The 22775-nt window shown below is 46.3% G+C and overlaps 1 protein-coding gene across 16 annotated transcripts in view; it reads left to right on the forward strand.

Moving 5' to 3' along the window:
- The window catches only part of TRERF1 (transcriptional regulating factor 1), a 241152-nt gene that overhangs the window by 105052 nt on the left and 113325 nt on the right, over positions 1 to 22775 (forward strand). Inside the window, exon 1 of one of the 16 annotated variants that reach the window (XM_017878233.1) lies at positions 20245 to 20322. The exons of the other annotated variants lie outside the window; for them this stretch is intronic. The gene's annotated coding sequence lies outside the window, so the exon portion shown is untranslated. Of the gene's footprint in view, positions 1 to 20244; positions 20323 to 22775 lie in introns of those variants that run through there. 16 annotated transcript variants of the gene reach the window in all.

The raw sequence follows: 22775 nt of genomic DNA on the forward strand, positions 1-22775 counted from the left end.
TGATTTTTTTTTGAGACGGAGTCTCACTCTGGCTCCCAGGCTGGAGAGCAGTGGCGTGATCTCAGCTCACTGCAAGCTCCGCCTCCCGGGTTCCCGCCGTTTTCCTGCCTTAGCTTTCCGAGCAGCTGGGACTCCGGCCCCCGCCACCGCGCCCGGCTAATTTTTTTGTATTTTTTTAGTAGAGATGTGGTTTCACCGTGTTAGCCAGGATGATATCGATCTCCTAACCTCATGATCCGCCCGCCTTGGCCTCCCAAAGTGCTGGAATTACAGGCGTGAGCCACCGCGCCTGGCCATAATTTTCTACATTTTAGTGTTTGTAACCACATTCACTATTTTAAGATTTCACCATATAACACAGCTACCTAAAGTCTGCTTTTTTATTTCAGTAACTTTTTGGTTATCAAATGAGACATATTTGTGGTCAAATCAAATAAATTTTAAAAATATACCTATAATTTGACTAACATACAGTGCATCAGATAAAATTTGGTAGATTTCCTTTTAGTAGTTTTTGTGTGTGTGCATATTAAGGTAACACTAGCTGAAGAAACCATTAAAGCACCAAATTATGAGACTGGATGCAGTGGCTCACGCCTGTAATCCGAGCACTTTGGGAGGTCGAGGCTAGAGGATGGCTTGAGCCCAAGAGTTCAAGACCAGCCTGGGCGACAGGGCAAAACCCATCTCCATAAAAAATTAGCCAGGCACAGTTGTGTGCCTGTGGTCCCAGCTACCCAGGAGGCTGAGGTGGGAGGATCACCTGAGCCTGGGAGGTTGAGGCTGCAGGGAGCCATGATCATGCCACTGTATTCCAGCCTGGGTGACAGAGTTGGGACCCTGTCTCAAAAACACCACCACCACCACCACCACCACCCACACCAAATTATGGCTTAACATAATAGAGTTTATTTCTCACTCAGTCCAACATGGGTGTTTCGGATTGGTGGTCACTCCACCGGTGGAGCCCTCCTCTGAGCGATTCAGCAGCCCAGGCCCCTTCCATTGGTTGCTTTTCCATTCCCTAGGGTCTTGGAGTCCCCTGTGTCCGTTTGGCAGATGGAGGAAGAGAGCACGGAGAAGGCACATCACTTTCCACCTCCCTCAGCCTAGAAGTGCTCAAATCACTTTCCATTCCATTGGTGGGAGTAGTTACATGGCACCACCTAGATACAGGGGGTGTTGGGGCACGTAGCCCCTGGCTGAGCAGCTGCTTCTCGCCGAAAATCCCACACTCTGGAAAGAGAAGCATAAATATTTGTTGGACATTTAGCTGAATCTGCCACAAGATACTATATTTATAATGCACATGATATATATAATGTATATGCTGTATGTTTTTTCTTCACAAAATAGGACTATCCTATTAATAGCTTTGAGTTTTAGCATAATTTTGTGAGCATTTCCCTGTGTCTTTAAATCTTTTCAAAACATGAGTTTTAAAGCCGACATAGCATTCCTTGTATTGATGTATCATTTATTTAACTATTTTCTATTATGGTACCATTGGATTTTCTAGATTTTATTAGTATGAATATTGCTGCTATAAATGTCTCTGCACATAAATCTTGGAGTATTCCTCTGATTATTTCATCAGGGAATATTCTTGGGAGTGAACTCAGTATTAAGGCTGGTGATCCATATCACCAGATGGCCCTTCAGAAATGTGGACTAATTTACAGTCATCAGTAGCATCTGAGGATTTCTATTTCAGAGCATCCTTGACTATCGTGAACAGTATAGTTGTTTCAGTTTTTGCCAATTTGATCGTTGAAAATAGTATCGCGTTCTTTCAGTTTGCAAACTTTGCTTACTAATGGATTTGAACATTTTTCATGAGGCCATCAGTAATCTGCGTGTGTGTGTGTGTGTGTGTGTGTGAGAGAGAGAGAGAGAGAGAGAGAGAGAGAAAATTGCCTCTTTGGGTCTTTTCTCATTTTATTTTGCAGTGTTCCATCTTTTGAAAATCATTTACAGGGGATTTTATGCAGTGTGTGTATTCACTTGTCACATGTTGCAAGTGTTCTTATCTAGCTTCTTATTTTCATGTTTTTGCTTCATAACCTCATTTTCTTAGGTTAAACTCTGCAGTTGGAACCCCGATGTGTGGTATTATACCCATTGAGTCTTGCCCAGTTAACAGTACTCCTGAGATTAAGAACATTTTAAAAAGCAAACCAGACTCTTTTTCCTGACCTGTCATAGGGTTTGAATGTCCTTAATGTGAATGTTTGTTATCTGAGAGTGAGGAGTATTAAACTCTTCATCAAGAAAATGGACTTGACAGGAAGGATTTGGGGCACTGGTCTAAGTTATCCATGGAGATAGTGAGATCAGCTTCTCCATGTTCCTTCCCTTCCCTGAGAACTTCAGAGAGGCAGAGAGGCAGGCTGAGAGGTGGCATCTGATGACTCCATGCTTTAACCAAGTGAGTAACAGTGGGGACTCAGGGTCCATCTGGCCATTTTTTGTGTTAGAGCTTATAAGGAACACATGTGTTAGAGCATCAGGGACACAAACTGTAGCGCAGGGAAGTTAAATGTAGTTTTAGCTCTGTCGCTAACTAACAGACCATGTGACCCAGAGCAAGTCGCTTGTCCACTCTGGACCTCGTTTATTCATCTGCAAAACATGAGGGTTTGTTCTAGGTGGATGTGTTGGGTTAGTGAATTCCAGAGCTGTGTGGTGGGCTTCTCAGTGAGGCCTTTCTTGCATTCACTGGCTACACTGACCTGTGTCAGGTGGTTGGTCAAGGAGCAGGGAGAAGTCTAGTCCCTTTGGTATCTCAAATGATTTATGAAGGAAATCAATCTAGTATGTATCTGTTCCAGATAGAATGTGATCTAAATATGATAGTCCACTAATAAGATTAGATGAATCTAATACGATTTTCCTCTAAAACACAAATACTGTACCACTTTTAATTGTAGTGGCCAAATTAAATTACTCATCCCAAATTAGATTTTCAGCAAACTTAATTTGAACATGAGCTCAGTACTGCAGGCCCTGAGTAATTTTTTAAGATATAAAATAAATCAGTGGGATACTGGTATTGTTCCTCTGGGCTCTTCGGCGGTTACCATGAAAGGGAATAGGTAAACATCTGGAGAAAACAGGCAGAAGTAGAGCTGAGATAGACACTAATTCTTCGGCTTACCATTGAAGGGTTTTACCCCCGTCCATCACTGTGACCCTCCCTGGTCTTAGAAGACAGGAAGCAAATAAAGGCAGACCCAGTAATCACTTTGGTTTTATTGTTTATGATTGTCTTTCTTCTTTTTGTTCCTTGAATGATCTTTTTCACCTCTTCACCCACTTCAGGACACCAGGTAGGAAACGGTTCACTGGGTAGCTTATGGAGCCACAGGTTTAGTGAGGAGTTAGAAGGGTTTATAACATTACTTTTACCATATTTTCATTCATTCCCTATCAGTTAGTTGACTACCTGAAAACCAACCCAGACTGGTTCAAGCAAAAGAAGAAAATGTATTGGCCTATGTGGTTGAACAATCTAGGGGTAGATTCCAGCATCAGGTGAGGCTTTACCCAGGGCTCAGCTGAGATGCCCCAAAACCAGTTTTTCCAGTGGAAAAAGAACAAGACAGCTTCCTTGATGGGCTACCCAAAGGTCTGGAATTGAGTTTAGTTGCCCCTGACTGGGTTCCCTTGGCTCCTGTGTTCCCCTAAAACAGATACTGTCTGAGAGGATTGGACAAATTGAGAGATTCAGAAGACTCTTGGGAAAGTAGACAGGGTAGTTAGTGAAGCTGGGGAAGTAGGTCCCTCCAAACCCTCATGGTGCATTATACAGAGCCTTCTGCAGTTCCAAGCACTTAGGCTTACACTGTCTCATTTCAACTCTAAATGACCCTGAGAGATAGATAGGACATGTTCATGGATACGGAAGTAAAGGTGGGATCAACTTACCCAAGACCTTGCAGTGGTGGAACTGGGACCAGACTCACTATCTCGTGAGTCTTCCGTTTCTTTTCACTGTATCCTGCCTTCCTTCTAACTTATCTTTCCCACTGCCCCCTCCCTTCTATTCCTTTAGCACCATTGCAGTGTTCTTCATTAAATAGATAGTCAGTCAATGGTTGTTAACTTGTTATTGAGTGACCAGTGTACCATTAGACCAAAGGTGGCCTTTTTGCTCATACTTAGTGAATATCATGATAGCAAAAACCAATGTAGTCGATTCCCAGTTATTAATCTGTAGATTGTCCCCGGTAATTCAGTTTCTCTTTCTCTGAATTATGGAATGTTCTTCTAACAGAAGGATGAAATTTGTTTAGCTTGAGGGTAGACCTATAAAGAGGAGCCAGGGAGGCCGGGCGTGGTGGCCCACGCCTGTAATCGCAGCACTTTGGGAGGCAGAGGCAGGTGTATCACCTGAGGTCAAGAGTTTGGGACCAGCCTGGCCAACATGGTGAAACCCTGTCTCTACTAAAAATAAAAAATTAGCTTGGCATGGTGGTGCATGGCTGTAATCCCAGCTACTCGGGAGGCTGAGGCAGAAGAATCGCTTGAACCCGGGAGATGAAGGTTGCAGTGAGCCGAGATCGCCACTGCACTCCAGCCTGGGCGACAGAGTGAGACTCCATCTCAAAAAAAAAAAAAAAAAAAAAAAAAAAAAAAAAAACACCAGGGAAATTTGGGTGTGTGTTTATACAGACATGCACACTGACTTGCATTACAGGGTTAAGTATGTTTCAATTCCCCACCTTCATAGTGTGGACAGCTGAAGTCGATTTGATGCCCATCTTTCTATTCCAGTGTAACTCACATTTGTGAAGGTCACTATTGGCAAGTTTCCTATTTACTTAAGCCAAAGACATGTGGATAGGTGTGCCATTTAGAAACACTTTCAGTAATAACTATACATTCATCTTTGATTTTTGAGAAAAATCACAGATAGCTGCTATGTTCTTCCTGCCCGGAAAATGCTCCCTGTTTGGTATTACTTCTCAGGTTTTATTTCTGCTCCCTCTGGGAAACTCTGCGGACTTTGTCCAGCTCTGTTGCTCCTTGTGCTGAAATTCTGTGTTCCACAGTTAGCTCTTCCCCATACCTGGTGGTTCGCAGATTGGTTTATTTGTGAGGGTTTTATCTCCTTGATCATTTGGCTCACTCTTTGAGGTCAGGGCTTGGTCTTACCACTTTTCTTTTGTTTTTAGTCCTCCACAGCACATACTGCCATGTGAAGGAGAAGCGGTGATCCGTTGGTATTTGCCTCGGTGGCTGGGGCGGTTGCTGTCCTGAGGTCTCCCGCATGACCAGCATTTATACATGATTTTGCAGTTGTTCCGTTACTTGTCTACATTCTCCCAGTACAGTTCTTGGCACATCTTAAGGGGAAAGTAAATATGTGTTGAATAATTGAACGATTCTCACCTCTACACCATCCCTGCCTGCACATCCACTCCCTCTCCCTGACTGAACCATCAGTTCTCAGAAGGCACAGACTGTGTCTTACTGTGCTTTGTGTTCTGCATCTTGCCTAACAAACTTTCTGCCACATAGTAAATGCTCAGTAAATCCTTGTTGAATGAACAGATTATGTGGGTGGAGTAATCTCTTAGAACCTGCCTTTGGGAGAGGTGGGTGGGAACTGAAGCTCTAAGAGGGAAGAGGGAGATGGAGAATGAATGGGGATAGCTTCAAGACTGAGTGCGCCAACCTCTCCAGCTTCTTCTGATTTCCAAGTTTGTTACAGGTAAGTTGCTTATTTCTCCAAGAGGGATACATGGGGTCCTCTCCCAACTGGTCGGCTGATAAGCTCGTGTCTGTGAAACAGTGGAATAAAGGATAGTGGCTGTGATTCTAGGTTTTATTTTAAGAACAATAAAGAATTTTATTCTACCTCAGCCCCTTTGGAAACCTTTATGGTTGAGATGAGAGGATACAAGCCAGAAGGACCAGCAGGAAGGACACAGTAGTCACCTCCCTGGGTTGACCATTGGCCCCAGGGGTGCTAACGAGCAGTGACGGTTCCACAAAGGATGGGACCAAGAGCACCCAGTTATCAGGCAACTTCTTAGCATCCCTGAGGATGGTATGGCTGGGTTGACCAACTCGTCCTGGTTTGCTTGGGGCTGTCCTGGTTTTAGTACTGGAAGTCCTGAGTTGTAGGATGGCTGGTCTCTTCAGATGCCACTTGCTCTCTTCCCTGCCCCCTGCAAAGCTGTCTTTTGAAATTCCTTTTCCCTTTGCAATGTCCTTGACTTGGCCTCTTTCCTCCTCTTTCTGCCTTCTCCACTGCTTCTACCCGAGCCTTGCTTGCATTTCTAATAGAGGCTTTTCTAGAGCAGTGCTCTGGATCACTGTGGATTGACCAGAGTTCTTGGAGCTGGACATAGATGCACATGCTTCTCTTCATCTCTGGCTCTGGTTGGCTCCTGAAATCAACTGAGATGCGAAAGCTTCTGTCTCAGAGAGTTAGAATTCATCTGCCTTCCGGGGGAGTCGGCCCTCTGTGCAGGAGGCTGTTTGTGCACACGTGGTGCTCAGTCAGTGGGCAGCCGATTAACTGGTCAAAGCAGCACCCCCTGCCTGGAAGGCAGGGGCAGGGGAATCGGCAGTGACTGGGGTGGCTCTGCCCACAGTCCTGAGGTGACAGGCGCTGAGATCCACCTCCTGTCTCCAGCCTCAGCACCCTGGTCTGCTGCTGGCTCAGCCTGAGCATGAGCCCGCCCTCTTCCTCGCAGCCTTCTTGCCCACACTTACCTCATTTTTCTTAGAACTCCCATTACACATATAGTAAGCGCCGTGCCGTTAAGGGAGTGCAATTGTTTTCTTCCTCGTTTCTTGTGTGTTAGTCCTTCTCTGAAGGCTGACTTTATCTTTTGTTTCCTTTTCTTCCACCTGATAGCACCTGCTGGGCCCAGAGTTGGCCCTGACTGGATGCATATTATTGATTAATGGTACCTCGGTGATTTATGGGTGACAGGGGATGTGTAAGTCACTGGCTTGGTTTCCTCTGGGCACCTGTATACAGAATATGCTGTCAGAATGGAGAAGGAGGGTAGGAATCAAGATGGTGCTCCAAGCCAGGCCCAGGATCTTGGATGGAATTCAGTTATCCTGACTTCCAGTTTAATACTGGCATGGGAGAATGAGGCTTTTAATGCAAAGTGGATTTTTAGTTGCAAAAGACTGCACTTTATATATTAGTTTAGCTTTACATTTTCTGAAACATTCTAATATAATTTAAAAACAATCACAGAGGATTAAATAATTCTGAGACTGCTCTGGAGAGGCAGTGAAATAGTTTTTGGGTTTTAGAGTTTTCCTTTTTTGGAGGAGTTCTGAAGGAGGTGCTGCTGAGTCCTAGGCCCATGTAAACCTCGTTCTGCTATTTCTCTCAGTATTGCCGGTCTGTGAGTGAAGAAGCTGCACCAGCCCGCTGTCAGGAAGGTGAGTAAGCTGTCACTGGGCCTCACCTCTTGCTCGGGTCCTCTGTAACCAACGTATGCTTCTCCCGTGTGTGTGTGTGTGTGCGCGCACACATGCATAAATGTGTTTGCTTTCCAGTGTAATTGCTTTACAAACTTATAGGAATAATACATGGTCTTTGTAAAACATTTAGAAAGAAGTTAAAATTGTCTTTGCTCCTACCTTTTAGAAAGAACCACAATGAACGTTTTCATGTGTAGCTTTCTAGACTTTTTTTTCTGTCCACTGACACATGCTCAGACACACAGTAATGCTTTTACACAGATGAGATCATCATATATAGAATTTAGAGGCAGGCCTGCCTTCTTTTGCCTAACAATATATTATGGACATTTTCTCCATGACGATATAGGTTCACTTGCTCGTTCATTCAGCAAATACCACATGCCTACCACATGTCCAGCACTGTCCTGGGTGCTGAAGATATAGCAATGAACAAAATAGAGAAGATTCCCTGCCCTCATGGAACCTATAATCTAGTTGGGCTAGACATGCGGTAACAAATAAGTACAATATGTAGAAGGTTAGAAGGTAATAAGTGCTGTGGGGAAAAAATGAGACAAAGAAGGTGGGTAGGGTGCACTTTGCAGTTTTCATCCAGGTGGTCAGGTGAAGTGGCAGCCTTTGAGCAAGCATCTGGTGGGGGCTGTGACATTTAGCAAGCAGAATGTCCTGCCAAGGTGGCTGCTTGGGTTGATCTGCAGTTGGGACTGGAGGAGATATCCTATCAGAGCCTTAGTAGCACTGGGCAGGAACCGCCCAGATGCCTTGTGGTAGAAAAGATGGCCCAGGCTTGAGCACTCAAGCATTTTCTTGTGTTAGTCATTAACAATAATGATGACCACCATTTATATACCATTATACAGTTTCCAAAGCAGCTTTTTACCTATCCTTCTGGCCCTGTTGCTTACTAGCTACATGGTTTTGGGTAAATAACTCATCTTCTGTGGGCCTCAGTTTCCTCATTTACAAAATAATAGGATTTTTGTACAGCTGAAATGAGTTAATGGAAGTGATATGCATAGAGCAGTGCTGGTCAGAGCTCAGAAAGTTCAGCTGTTATTATGACTGCCTTTCCGTTACTGCTGGCACCTGACCTGCGAAGAGGACATTCTGCTCAGTTTAGAGATGAGGAAGCTGAGGCTTGGGGAGTTGAACAGCGCTAGTTAACAAGTTTGGAACAATAGTGGAGGCGTGGAGCAGGGTCTCCAGTCTGGCCTTGAGGCTCCAGGCAGCTCGGTCTTTGGGAGCACCTGCCTTTCTCTAGGTGAATGCAGCTCCTTCTCCTTCAGGTGGGATGCCCAGGAAGAGTTGGCCTCCAATTCTATGCAGTGCCTTCTTGCCTGCTCTGTCGGCCTGGGGCCAAGGGACGGTTGGGGCAGGAATAAGGAAGGATATGGCTGGAGCTTCCACAGGCAAGAACTGAGGCTCAGCAGCTCTGCTGGCATCCCCACGCAGTCAGTTATGCCTCAGTCTGTCTTCCTCCCCCTACCCTCTTAGCACTGTAGGCGCCAGCTTATAAAGATCCTGCTTACAGGCTCAGAGAAGAACAAGACAATTCATGACTTTTCTAGTTTTACATTTCTGACTTTGAGAAATACCCATGTCCTCATGTCTGTAGTAGATTGTTGAAAAAACAGCACCACCACAAACACACACAACCAAACCCCGTACCCATTATCACTTGCCTCCTTCCAGAAGTTCTCTTGTCTGCAGCCTCACAGCTCACTCAGGCTTGTGCACATAGGCTTTGTCCTTAGGATAACACACTTCAAAGGACCTGTGCCCTGAAGGGGGTTGGGAGGACTAGTGTCTAGCGTCAGTTCTCCTGCGAGGTCAGCAGGCACCCCCTACAACCTCATAGAGCAGTACAACACCAGGTATACCTTTTGTGTAGTTCCCTGAAATGAATCGCAGAGTGCATGTCACCGTGGAAACCATCTTATAAATGGTGGCTACATTTAGTTAAAATAGCACTATTAGTTTTATGCGGCAGGCACATTATGAGTTCAGAAGGCTTTTGTGGGCTGACCTGGGAATCTAACCCTTATTTTAAATATGGTTTCTTGTGGCTACACGCTGTCAGCATTTTAAAGAAATTACTTTTAAGCAAACCTTTAGAGCAAGTTGTTTGTAACTGGGAAATTGGCACTCTGTAATTTATATTATGTTTTCTTACCATCTTGTGGGTTTCTCATATCCCAGGACTCTCCAGATGGAGTGTAAGCTCCTGGGAGGCCCAGTGACAGATGGATGGAGTTGTGGCTCAACAGTAACAGGCTCAGAAATGGCGTCAGGGTGTTGATATGAGTCAATGTGGAGTGGGGCAGCCAGATACTATAACAGAGTAGAGAATCCACCAGGAACAAGGTGACTGGTGTGGGAGCCATGTCTGAGTACCTGGCCCCAAGAGAGGCCTTGGATGGGTCATTAGATTAGGATGGCATGCCAACTTTAAATCAAATCATGTGAGTAACAGTTGGAGAAATTGGGCCTAGAAAAGAGAAGACTTGGGAACAATTTAATAACTGTGCTTCGTCACATGAGGGGCCACCATGTGGTTTCCAAAAAAGAGACTGACGAGAGAGACATGTTAGTAACTTCACGGAAAGGGTTTTATAGCTAAGACTGTTGAAGACAGGAGGAACTGCTTTATGAGATAGTGAGTCCCCTATTATTAGAAGTATACGAGGAGAGCTGGCTAGGCACTTGTGGAGAACACTATAGAAGGGATTTAAGCACTATGTGGATGATTAGACTAGACTTTGACAGCCTTTTCTAGCCTAGAGCGTCTGTGATTCTCAGGCATAGGTAGAAAATAGATTTGATTTCCCAGGCCTCCTGTTCAGGGTGATTAATAGTGGCTGCCTGGAACAGAGGTGAGAAGGATGCAGGATTCTTGGGTCTACTAGCAATGTCTGCCATGAGTAGGGGCTGGAGTTGCAGGGTACCCAGTATTTGCCATCTCCTTTACAGTAGAGATTGTCCAATGGTGACCTTTGACCTCAGGTCAAGCCAAAGTATAGTTGACCAACCACCCTAGTTTGCCTAGGGCTGAGGGATTTCCTGGGACATGGTCTTTCAACTTTAAAACCACGACAATCCCAGGAAAGCTAGGATGAACTGAACGCCCTGAGCGGAAGGGACAGTCATCAGCAACTGTATGTGTTGGGCTTCCATTTCTGCTCAGGACAGTGGAATCTTTACCTCCTCAGAGCACTGGCGTGGGCCTCTGCCCTCAGGGGGAGCCCAGTAGACACATGCAGAATAAATGAGTTGGATGCAGTTCCTGGAAAATGGTTGCAGTATTCTTGCAATTAATTAATTTGTTTAATTAATTAAAATGATTTCACTAATTATATGTACAGGAGATTGCACATTTCATTAAGCCGAGCAGATGGCTCTACTAATAATTACCAAAGCCTGGGATTGCGGGAGGGGAATATCTATGTATTACTTGATATTGAACATTCATTATGCCATCCTTCCCACAAAGAAAGTTGAAACTCCTACCCCATCACATCCAACATGAACTGATGAAGAAATGTTTATGTTCTTGTAGTAGTGTCAATGGATTATGGTAACTTGCCCTTTTTGATTGCTGATCGTTTTTTTTCATGAAACAACTGACAGGTAAAGGCTGTAAGCTCCATGGCTTTGGAAGAGGGAGCCATGCTAGGGGTAGACCTGGGGCCTTGGCATCATTCAGACCTTTGCTAACCCATTGAATTGTGATAGCAGGCCAAGTCTCCCAGAAAAAGAACAGGCACCCCATCTCTGAGGGAAACATACCTTGCTGGGTTGCACTGTGCAAAACCTTGTTCTATGCCTACTCCATCCTGTTCCCGGGTCTTAGACTCCGAGGCAGACCCATGGACAGACCCACGGCAGAATGAAAATCCTGAGCAGACATACACACAGACCACCCAGTGCCTGTACTTAGGTGTGATTCAGCTGTCACAGCGTTGAATGTGATTCTTGAGTATTTTCACTATGGTGATAAGAATGATGCTTATTGATAATCAGCCAGTACTGAGCATCTTGTTTGGGCCAGAAACTTCCTACAGTTATTTGTAATCCTTGAAACACCCCTGCATGGCAGGTATTAATCTACAGATGAGATGACCAAGGCTTGGAGGAGTTAAGTAATATGATTAACATCATGCAGAATGGGGTTCAATCCTAGAGCTTTCTGTCTGTCAGTCCTCTTGTTTCTTCCACTCCTTGCTCTGCTGGTAAATGATTTGAGGTCATGAAAATCCTGCATCCAAATCTGGAAGGATGTAGGGGGAACCCAGACTGTATTCTCCACTGTACGTGGGGGACTATTTTGGAACCCAAGCAGAACTGATGGGCCCTTGACCCCTTAGAACTGGCAGGGGCCTTGGAGTAACTAGTTCTAAACAATTACGCAGCACCCATAGGCATGAAGATTACCCCTTAAAATCCAATCAGCTTGGGGTGTTATGGAGGAGGGGGGTACTGATCAGAGAAAGTTCTAGAGAGAAATTGATCATTTCAGGAGAATCCTCTGAGAATGGTAATTTACTGCGATCTGAGAAGAGTTTTCTTTTTTGCCACCGGGTGTGGTGGCACACGTCTGTAGTCCCAGCTACTCAGGAGGCTGAGGTGGGAGGATCACTTGAGACTAGGAATTCAAAGTTGCAATGAGCCATGATTGCACCATTGCACTCCAGCCTGGTGGACAGAGCAACACTCTGTCTCAAAATAAATAAATAAAATAAAATGAGGAGTTTTATTTTTGCCCATATTTATCACTCGGGAAAGGTGACCTTTCTGAAGCTTCTTATGTGGTGTGTGAAGAAGAAACAAAGCTAATACAGGGGGAAAATGCTACTTGTAAAAGAATAAATAGATTAATCTATAGGCTGATAAGTAGACGTTGAACATGGCAGCAATATTCATGTTTTGACAAATTGCCCATTGCCAGCAGAAAGAACCCTCAACTGTCTCTGGAGGGGCCTGGTGAACCCTCATCCCTCTCTCTGCCTGCCCTCCCTCCAAGGTAGGCTTGGGGGTACTTACGCATCCCTTAAAGCTGTCACTCCACACTCCTTATGAGCTAGAGCAGGAATGGGGTGGTGTGTCTGAGTCACAAAAAAAATGTGAATCATTCTTGAAATGAGGGAGCCCTGAAAATATGAGTAATTTCTGTAGCATGTACAGGTAAAAAATGGCTGTTTGGTTGTGACTGGCAACTGCTATGCAATTTCTGATTTTGACTTGATAGCTGTTGTTTTGAGGATAGGACCAGACTTGGCCCTCGGGTGGGTGCAGAGTGGAAGGACATGGTGCCATTTGGACACAGTTCTTGCCTTTGAGCACTTCATACCCTAAAAGAGGTCAAGACATGTTGATGGTTGCAGAAAACATGTTGGTTTGAATATATATTAAATAGTAAACTGAAAGATAGAAATCGTAAACTTACTCAGCATTAAAATAGATTTTTCTTAATCATATATCTGATTAAATTCTGGCGGCTCCAGGGCTCAGCCACAGGTAGTGTCCAGATTCTCTCAGTCTGCCTGGGGAAGAGCACTGGGCTAATTCATACATTGTGTTTCTGTTTACACATCTGTTCTCAGGAGGAGCTGCTTGTTCAGGGCCTGTTGTCTTTGTTGATCTGTCAGTCTGCATGGGTTTGGCTGAGCCTTGATACCTGCTATGAAATTCAAGGTTTGTTAAATAGAAACATAAACACACTTGTGAAATATCCTTATGATGTGCTTTTATTAGCTCATAAAAGTAATCCAAGAAGTAAAGAAACAACATAATAGAATTCGCTTATTGTTTTTTGCAACTTTGGGTACAATTTGTAGCTATCGAGTTTCCTGGGCTCAGAAGAAGTTGCTGCCTGAGGACTGATTGGACATTAAGACTTGATGTTTCAAAAGTGGGTTGGTTGTCCGACCCACTTATATTGTGAGTTGGGGATGGAGGAGATGAATAGGAAAAGATGAAGGAAAAAAGGAGCAGAGGGTGGTACAAAAACTGATGGAAACAGTAAATAGGCAAAGAGGTGAAGCAGATGGAAGGAGAGACATGGAGGACAGGAAAGACCATAGGCATGCTTTTGGCTGTAAGTAGCAGAAAAACAAAGGAATGGTGATGTGAGGAACGCATTTTCCCATAAACCAGAAGTTTGGATAGAGGCAATGGTTATGTGGTATTGACCTGCAGTTCAGCAGTGACCTCAAGGATAGATAAGAGTTTTCAGTCTTTCCGCTTTGCCCTTCTTCGTGTTTTGGCTTTTCGGCTGAGTGCTGCTTCTTTCGTCAGTCCTGGCAGTAGTATGTGTTCGCCCCTAGTTGCAAGAAAGGCTGGGAAAAAGATGATTTAGCTTTTCCAGCCTCTGTAGTGGAGGTGGGCAGGAGAGGTTAGGGATTACTGGTGGGTTAGTCGGCCAACTGTCTGGCACAGACCAGTTGTGAAAAAAATATGAAGATAAACAAATATACATTGAATCACCACCACAAAAAGCTCATGCTCCTGGGAAGTTCCTGAGTGTGGGCTGTGCAGAGAGTCGCATGTGGGAACCCTGGTGTTACGGTGGGGAAGGGCCTCTGGTAAGTCCCATTCTAGCCACGTGGTTGATTACTACCAAGATCTGGATGTGGGATGGGAGGCTGGGTGCAGGGAGAGCCGTCATAAATCCTAAAGGACTCCTAGGAATGGTGTGTGCAGAAGGGAGGTGGCAGAGGGAGCACCACGTGGGTCTACCTTTGATCTGGTTTCCAGCTCATAATTCTCAGATATAACACTGCTGCTTTCCAGAGGTGAATGGGAGAGTGCTTGTTAATTTCTTTAAAAATTCCATTCTAATGAGCATATGCATTTAATTTAGTACTCACCTTCTGGTAGTAGTTCTTAGAGCCTGACACTTCTTTAGCACCATTTTGAATTTCATACCTCTGTGCGCATGCGTGTGTGTGCAGGCGTGCATCCCCTACCCACGTTCTGTGACCCAGGTCTCCTTTTCTTCTCTGTGCCTTAGAATCCCAGTCTTGTTCAGAACACTGGTTGCCCATTTCCCTACCCCCAAGTTTCTTCCTTCCCTCTCTCCTGTGCCTGAGCCATATGGTGACCCTCCTTTCCCCACGGTGCCCAGCAGAGGCCAGCTCTGACATGTGGCCAGTGCTGCTTTTGGTCATTTGGTGTTGTTTTTGGGTCCTGCCACTTCCTCACAGCAGTGATCCAGGTGCCTTTGATCAGAAAAATGTAAGCCGGCTGATTTAAATGTAACTCCTCTGGAGCAGGACTTCCTAGACCTGCACGTGCCCACAATCACCTGGGGGCTCTGATTAAAATCTAGACTCTGTTTCAGGAAGTCTAGGGTAGGGCCTGAGACTCTGCATCCCTAACACACACCTAGGTGCTGCTGGTGCTGCTGCTGCTGCTGCTGCTGCAGGTCCAGGTAGCAAGGGTCTCAACCCTCAACCCTGGGGAACTTTTAATAAATATCAATGTTTGGACCTTATCCCAGATCAGTTGCCTGAGAATCTCTGGTTGATGGGGCCTGGGCATCAGCCTGTGAAAGCTCCTCGGGTCGTTTTCGTATCCCAAGGTTGAGAACCATTGACCTGCGGCTTTCCCACCTCCATGCCTTTGCTTATGCTATCCCTCCTGCTTAAGCTCCTCCCTTGCTTCCCCATTAGAAGGCTGTGTGTCCTTCAAGGCTCTGCTCAGAGGCCATGTCTCCTTGAAGCCATCTTGATGCCCACTGTTGATGTCACTCCCCCTCCTCTGAGCTCTCACGTCACGTGGGCCTGTCTGTGGCTCATTTTGCCTCCAGATAGGTTTGAGCATGGCTGCCTCTCCCAGTAGATTTGGTGGGCCTTGAAGATGGGGATCATGCCTGCTCATCTGCAGGGGGGGAATCAATAAATAGGAGCAGAGCAGATTGTCCCTGAACCCAGAGACAAACCACAGGGACCTCAGACCTGCTCCAGCTAATCTCCTTGAGGATCAGGAGCGGAATTAGAACTTGAACCTGGCTTTTCCAAGAGTATAAGGCCAAGTGGAAAGAGATGCTTCAGCTGTTGGAGAAGATGGAGAGTGTTACAGTTCCTGCTCCCTGGCCCTTGGGCTGCACACAACTGGTCCAGCCCCACTCTGAGAGGGGTCTTCTGGCCCCTACCCATTGCCCTTCCCTGACCAGCTGCCTCCCTGCTGGGTCTTGGGCAGTGTGTAGGGTGTGTCCAGCTCCTTCTTGCTTCCACTGCCACCAAGCAGCTCAGGGTGCCCATGGACATTCCTCAGTGACCAGAGTCTCTCTGCATCCTCCTGCCTCCTTTGCTTCCCACCCCATTCCAAATGCCCACTCTCCTGCACGTAGCCCCCCGCCCCCTGCAGCTCCTATCATGAGCTGTTCTCTCCGGCGCTTGCTAAAGCCAGGGCTCCACTGAGCCGGAGCCACAATCACCCCGTCCTCCGCTGCAGCCCCAGTGCCCCACACACAGCCTGGACATGGCTGGAGCTTAATAAATATGAGCTGAACAAACACTGAGCAGCAGCCATGAGACAGGCCTGTAAGGCTTCACCAGGTTCCCTGATGTGTTAGTGGCAGAACTAGAATTTGACCCAAGGCTGCTGACTCCCCAGTCCAGGGGGCTGTGAGTTTTCCTTGAGCCACCGTTTCCTTATTTAGTTCATGCTCCTCCACCAAGTTGGGAGGTGAGCAGTCTGATAGGATGAATCTATATTTGCTGGTTAAGTTATGTGCAGAGCTTAGAGTGGGGAAAGAGGGATGATCCCTCTCTTGGGACATATAATCTCTTAAGATTATTTAAACAGGGGATGATAGCTTGTTTACCCCGATGCATCTTCAATAGGTGAAATAAGGCTGTCGGCAGAAGACATACCTCCTGACCAAGGTGGAGAGGTAGAAATGGGCATTTATGGCTCCTGGCTCTATGATGATCTCAGAAGCTGTAAAGGTAGAGCAGCAGGGAGCTCCTCCAGGGAACCTCTCAAGACCCAGGGGATGAGGCGTGATGGTCGGGGATGGTGGTGCATGGCAGGTTAGTAGGGCAGTGCAGAAAGAACAGGAAAGAAGAGCGGGTGCTCCTGTATCCTGCTTCTTACTTCATCATCAACTTCCCTCTCATGTGTTCTTCCATTCATTCATCCATTCATTCCGCATTCATTCATTTCATAAGTGTTTATTGCATTCTGACCCTGCTAGTCCCTGGGGATATTGCAGCACAAGACAGGCCCTCGTGGGGATTAGGCCTGCGCTGTCCCATGTGGTAGCCACATGTGGCTATTTAAATTTAAATTTGCTACAATGAAATACAACTTGAAATTCAGTTTCTCAGTCACACCAGCCAGACTGCAAGTACTCAACAGTGGCAAGTGGCTAGTGGCTACCAAGTTGAACAGCACAAATGTAAAATATCCCCATTGTTGTGGAAAGTTCTGCTGGTCAGCACTGGGTTAGAGTCTTAGAGTCAGGCTTAGGCTTAGAGTCAGGGAGAGAAGCGTTTATCAGATAAACAGGCAAGCAATGTCAAGCCATGAGAAGCAATAGGAAGATGGAGTAGAGGAAGCTATGTCAGCACGTAATGGAAGTTAGACCTTGTTTTGGGGAGTCAGAGAAGGTGCCCCTGAGGAAGGGATGGTTGAGCTAGAGTTGGACCAGGTGCTGACCAGGTTGGCAAGACAGTTGAGGAGGAGGGTAGAAGAGAGAGAATCCCAAAGTTAATGCACATGAATAAGTGCCTAGACTTGGTGCATCAGTGGCATTCAATAAATGGCATGCCCCATCTGCACTCACGTTGACTAATCCAGAAGTATGTGGAAGTACAGGCCCTGGCTAACCCTGCCAAGCACAGACGCTAGATCCAGATGGCCTGGGTTCAAAACCGGCTTCTTAAACCTTTAGTGCCTCAGTTTCCTCATCTGTAAAATGGGCATTAAAATATGTACATGGCAGAATTGTCTTGTGGCGTTACTAAATGAGTTGATATATGTAAGGGACCTGGGAGTGCCTGGCGCGCTGTGAGCACTAGTAAGTGTGGTTGGCTGCTGCTGTTATTGTTGCCGCGCCCCTGCCTTGTCAACAGAGGGGATGCCCTACCTCGAGCTATTAGTAGAATTAAGGAATACCTCGTGCTAGCCCCCAGCATCTGGGAGCAAGGCTTTCAGGCTCTTGGCTGTCATTTCCAGGTGAGCCAAGAGTTCTGGCTCGCTGGTATCCCCTTCTCACTCTGCCCAGTTCCTTTTTCTCTGCTTTACTCTCCATAGCTGATCCCATAAATACTTAGTTTTGCTGTGCAGAAGGCACAGCACTCGAAGCCACTTCTGTGGCCTGTGTGCCACGTAGCCTGATAACAATCCAGCAGGGTCATTTCTGGGGCTGATATGCCGATTCATGTTGGTATGGATGTTAGGACTCTAGAGATGGAAGGGACCGTCTGGGCCAACTCCCATCACCTCACCAAAGATAAAGCTGAGTGAGCCAGGAGGGAACCATCAGGTTGGAACCCCAGTGCCGATTCCTGTCCCCCAGTGCCTCACTCAAGCACACATGGAGCTCCTTGGTGCTCTGCTGCTCACTCAGAGCTTTGAAACATCAGAGGGAGCGTCCTCCCTTCCCTGTTTCACCTTTATGGCTCCTGGGCCTGTGGCTGTGACCTCCCTTGCCTGGGTGGGGCCTTGGAGTTTAATTCTCTTACCCATGAGGGAGTTGGGGCCATAAACAGAGCCATACCATGTTCCACTCAGCCCCTGTCACAGGTCCACCCCGTTCCCTGCTCAGAACCAGCTATTTCCATCACAGAGTAACCACTCTAAGGGACAGGCCTGGACAGAGGATTTGCTGTGTAGAATTAGGCCCAGAGACACTTTTTTTTGCTAACCAAATCAAAATATCACCACGACTTGGCCCATACAAGCAATTCTTTATTGTAATGAGATTTGATCAGTGACATTGGCCTGTGTAATACTGTTAGGTAATACAATTGTTGAGACTATTAGAGTTGGGACTTCAGTTGCTTTACAACTTTGGAACAGGGCAGTAATGGTGGAAGTTGTTGCAGAGCCTGAGATGTCAGCTGTTCTGGAAGGAGGAGTCTCTCAGTGGCTGCTACAGGCAGATCTCCTGGGGTTCCTGTCTTAAGCTTTCCATAACCCTGACATAACTCAGCTACCTTTAGGTCACTGGGTGCCAGGTCCCACTTGCCTTCCCAAAGTTTTCTTTGTTTTATTTTTAGATTTCCACGTTTATCCCACCAGGGTGGCTTATGTATAAGATACACACACACACATATATATTCATGTGTATGTGTATGTGTACATGTACATATATTATATATTTTATATATATAGTATGTGTGTGGTCTTTTTTTTCCTAATGGCCTCAGCTGAAAGCTCACCTAGGACTACCAGTCTAAGAGAAAAAATATCGTGGCTGCATCCTTGAAATTTTCCATTTCTTGATGACCAGGAGGTGGTCGGATGTGGCCGTTGGGATTCGTCACTGCCCTGGGCCTCAGTATCTTTGTATCCGTTGGTGGAGTCTGTGGGGCAATTTCCTCCTCAAGTTAAGTAAGCACTCGAGGGGCCCATGTGGCCCTCGGAGGCTCCTGTATTTTCCTCCCGTAGAGGCTGAAGTTAGTCACGGGGCCCCTTTTGGATCTTACAGTTATTTTCCACCCCTGTGCCTGTTAGAACGGGGGGCAGTCCCTTTACCTACCAGTGGTGGGAACCCTGCATCCTTGTCCAGAGACCAGAGGTCAGTTTTCAGGCCAAGCAGAAGCCTTTCTCCAGCTGCACAGGGTGCAGAGCAGCCTCTGACGGATGCGGCCACTGCAGGTTTATGTCAGGCGCAGTGAGCAGCCACAGGGAAAAGGTCCAGGGAGTCAGGTGCCTGATAGGACAACGTGCCAGGTCCTTTGGATAACAAAGGGAAACATCCCCTGGGACGTCCAACTCACGTCTCACGAAGAGGCTTGTAACTTACTCTTTCAAGTAAACTCCTAAGCATTGAAAACAGTTGTGAGCACCCTAAAACATCACTTGACCCAAGCTCTCCAATTTATTTGAAATCCCAGAAAAGCGAAAGTGATTCATATGAAATGAACTTCTGAAAATTGAGATACATTTTCATTTACTGATGATTTTAATCAGGAACCATCTCAGTTAACACCAACCAGCAACCGATTCATCTCTATTAAGGAACAAGACCTTAAGCGATGAGTGTGTGCTTTTGCTCTGAGCTATTGATTGCTGGCTCATTCTGCTGACTCACACACTCAACTTCTGTATTAACCTCCAACCCATCACTTAGTAGGCTCTTCTTACGGGTAAGGATTGGTTCTTTTACCTTCCAACAGTCCCTGGAATAGCATGGGAGCTCCCTATATAATTTTTTGGGAAAATGACCTGTAAAAGTAGGCCATTTTCCTCTCCTTTCCTCTCAGCTCAGAAGGGCGTGGCATTTCTGCTCTGTAGAAGACCCTCCTCCGTAGAAGACCCTCCTCATACCCAGCTGAAAACACTGGCCCTTCATCACCTCGATCTTAATGGCCAGAATGCAGCCTGCTGGAATTCTTAGAAAAAGTAAGCACCATGACAGGAAAATACTGACTGTCCCAAAGAAACCAGTGGAAGAAGTCTTCTTTAAACAGGCCCTGAGTAACCATGAGTGTCCTTTGGGCGCATTTACAGAGGTGAAGGGTACGGTGGTGGGAAGAGAGGTCCTATTACAGAAAAGGAGCAAGGGCTGTCTCTTTCCTTTAGAGGGGACCATCCCTTCCATCAAGGAGTAGAGACTGCTGCCCAAGGAAGCCGCTCCCCAGCCCCAGCCATGGAAGGCTGCTCTCCCTTTCATTGCAGCCCAGGAAGGTGAGTTGGCTTTGCCCCCAGCTCCATCTCCGAGAGAGCCTTGACTGTCCAAGGGACCTTTGTAATGGTTAGTCTGCTTTCTGAGTTGTTTTCTGTCTATAGGGATCTAAGGAAATGTTGGAGTGGGCACCGCGTCCTTGGGCTTGGCCCCGCGTGATACACCTCGCCTTGTCTCTCTCAGGGCCTCTTGTTTGCAAGGCTGTCACGGCTGGTTTAGAATGTTTGCCCACTGGGCGCGGTGGCTCATGCCTATAATACCAGCACTTTGGGAGACCAAGGTGGGCAGATCACCTGAGGTCAGCAGTTTGAGATCAGCCTGGCCAACATGGCGAAACCCTGTCTCTACTAGAAATACAAAAAGTAGCCGGGCGCGGTGGCACATGACTATAATCTCAGCTACTCAGGAGGCTGAGGCAGGAGAATCGCTTGAACCCAGAAGGCAGAGGTTACAGTGAGCCGAGATCATGCCACTGCACTCTAACCTGGGCGACAGAGTGAGACTCCATCTCAAAAAGAAAAAAAGAATATTTCCTGATTTTTCAGGGCAAGAATGGCCAGTGACACATATTTTACAAACTCCTCATTCCTAACTCTTGGGGGGCAGAGCTCAAGGGAAAGAGAGGCTGGGGGTGGAGGGGCCAGCCACATGGCCTGTGTGGGCCTGGGGTGTGTGTGACCCAGGCAGCGCTGCTAGGCCAACTTCACCTGGAACTCAGTGGCGCAGAATGTCAGAGCTAGAAGGAACAGCACCCGGCACCCAGCCCTGTGGCTCACGGGGTGCCCTCCCCTCGCAAATTAATGTCTGATTTTGCCCCAGCCACTGAATCCCAGCCTCTCCCCTGCTTAGGGATCTGCAGCACCCAGTGGCCCTTCGTTCTGTGGGATATGTACCTCCAAACCCTCTCTGACTTAGTGGTTATCAGGTGGGTGATCCCCAGGGAACGGGCTGATACTCGGGGTGACCTAGTTGCCAGTCAGTTAATCCTGAGAAGGAACCTCCACTCACACATCTGCAAAGTGCAAGCAGGTGGAGGGAGGGAGAGTCTCTGCAGGTCTCAGTCTCCTGCCTTCTGACTTTCAGTTAGTCCCATCTCTAGCCTCATCTGAGTCCCCACCCTGCACTCCCCTGGCTTCCTTGCTGCTTCTCTTACTCTCTGGATTTCACCAAGCAGATCACATTCTTCTTAGGCACATCCTTCTCTGTGAGTGTCCTGTCCTGCTGCCTCAGTTACTGCTCCCATCCATTCGTGGTCTCCCTTTAATTTGTTGCTAATTGCCTCTCTCCTGTAAACCATCATTTTAGTGGAATCTGAGAAAGGAAAGGAGATAAAGACATGCTTTCAGTCTACCGTCTTTGAATCAGAAGTCCTGCAGCATACTTGGGAGGAGCTTTGTCGTGTTCCATTCTATTCCTGTGCCTTCTATTTACCCAGTCTCGTATTTTGCACACTTAGATTGTTCCTCCCTACAGCTTCCCCATTAAAAAAACATTTGGTGGGTGCAGTGGCTCACACCTGTAATCCCAGCACTTTGGGAGGCCAAGGTGGGAGGATCTCTTGAGCCCAGGAGTTAGAGACCAGCCTGGCCAACATGGTGAAACCCCGTTTCTACTAAAAATACAAAAATAAATAAATAAATTAGCTGGGCACCTTGGCATGCACCAGCAGTCCCAGCTACTCAGGAGGCTGAGGTGGGAGGATCACTTGAGCCCAGGAGGTTGAAGCTGCAGTGAGCCAAGATTATGCCACTGCACTCCAGCCTAGGCAAAGAATGAGACTTGTCTCAAAAAAAACAAAAACTAAAACAATGTTTGCATAAGTATCCTTGCAGTTACATCTTTAGGCATATTCCTACAGGTGAATTTCTGTAAGAATTTCTGGGTCAAAGGATATGCAAAACTTTAAGATGTTTCTGGTGTATATTGCTAAAATTCTCTTTATAAATATGATACTATTTTGCATTCCCATTAGCAATAAATGTGTCCACTTCTTTACACCTTTGTCAATACTGAATATCTTTGAACATACGTTTTTGTGTATATAATGTGAACATTCTGCAGTCTTGACTCTGGGGTCAGAGGGCATGCATGTTGAAATTTTGATAGATACTGGTGAGTTTACCAGGTTTTTCCCCCCAGCCAGTGTATTAGCATACATGTTTCCTCCACATTCTTGCCAATGCTGCAGTATGATTTTAAATTCTTTTCCAATTTGACAGGCTATTTTAATCTGCATTTTATTGATGTCTCCTGAGGTTGACTGTTTCTTGTGTGTTCATGCCATTTGTGTTTCTTCTCTTGTGGGTTACCTATAACCCATTTTTTTCCCTCGTGTGGTTATTGTTTTCTTATTGATTTTAAAGCTGTCTTTATATATTAAGGATATTAATATGCAGAGGGAAATTTATTTTTTCATTTTGTTGACATTGAATTTATTTACCCCTTCCCCGCCCCC

The sequence above is a fragment of the Rhinopithecus bieti genome, unplaced genomic scaffold (assembly GCF_001698545.2).
Source record: "Rhinopithecus bieti isolate Rb0 unplaced genomic scaffold, ASM169854v2 scaffold_9981, whole genome shotgun sequence".
Lineage (NCBI taxonomy): Eukaryota > Metazoa > Chordata > Mammalia > Primates > Cercopithecidae > Rhinopithecus > Rhinopithecus bieti.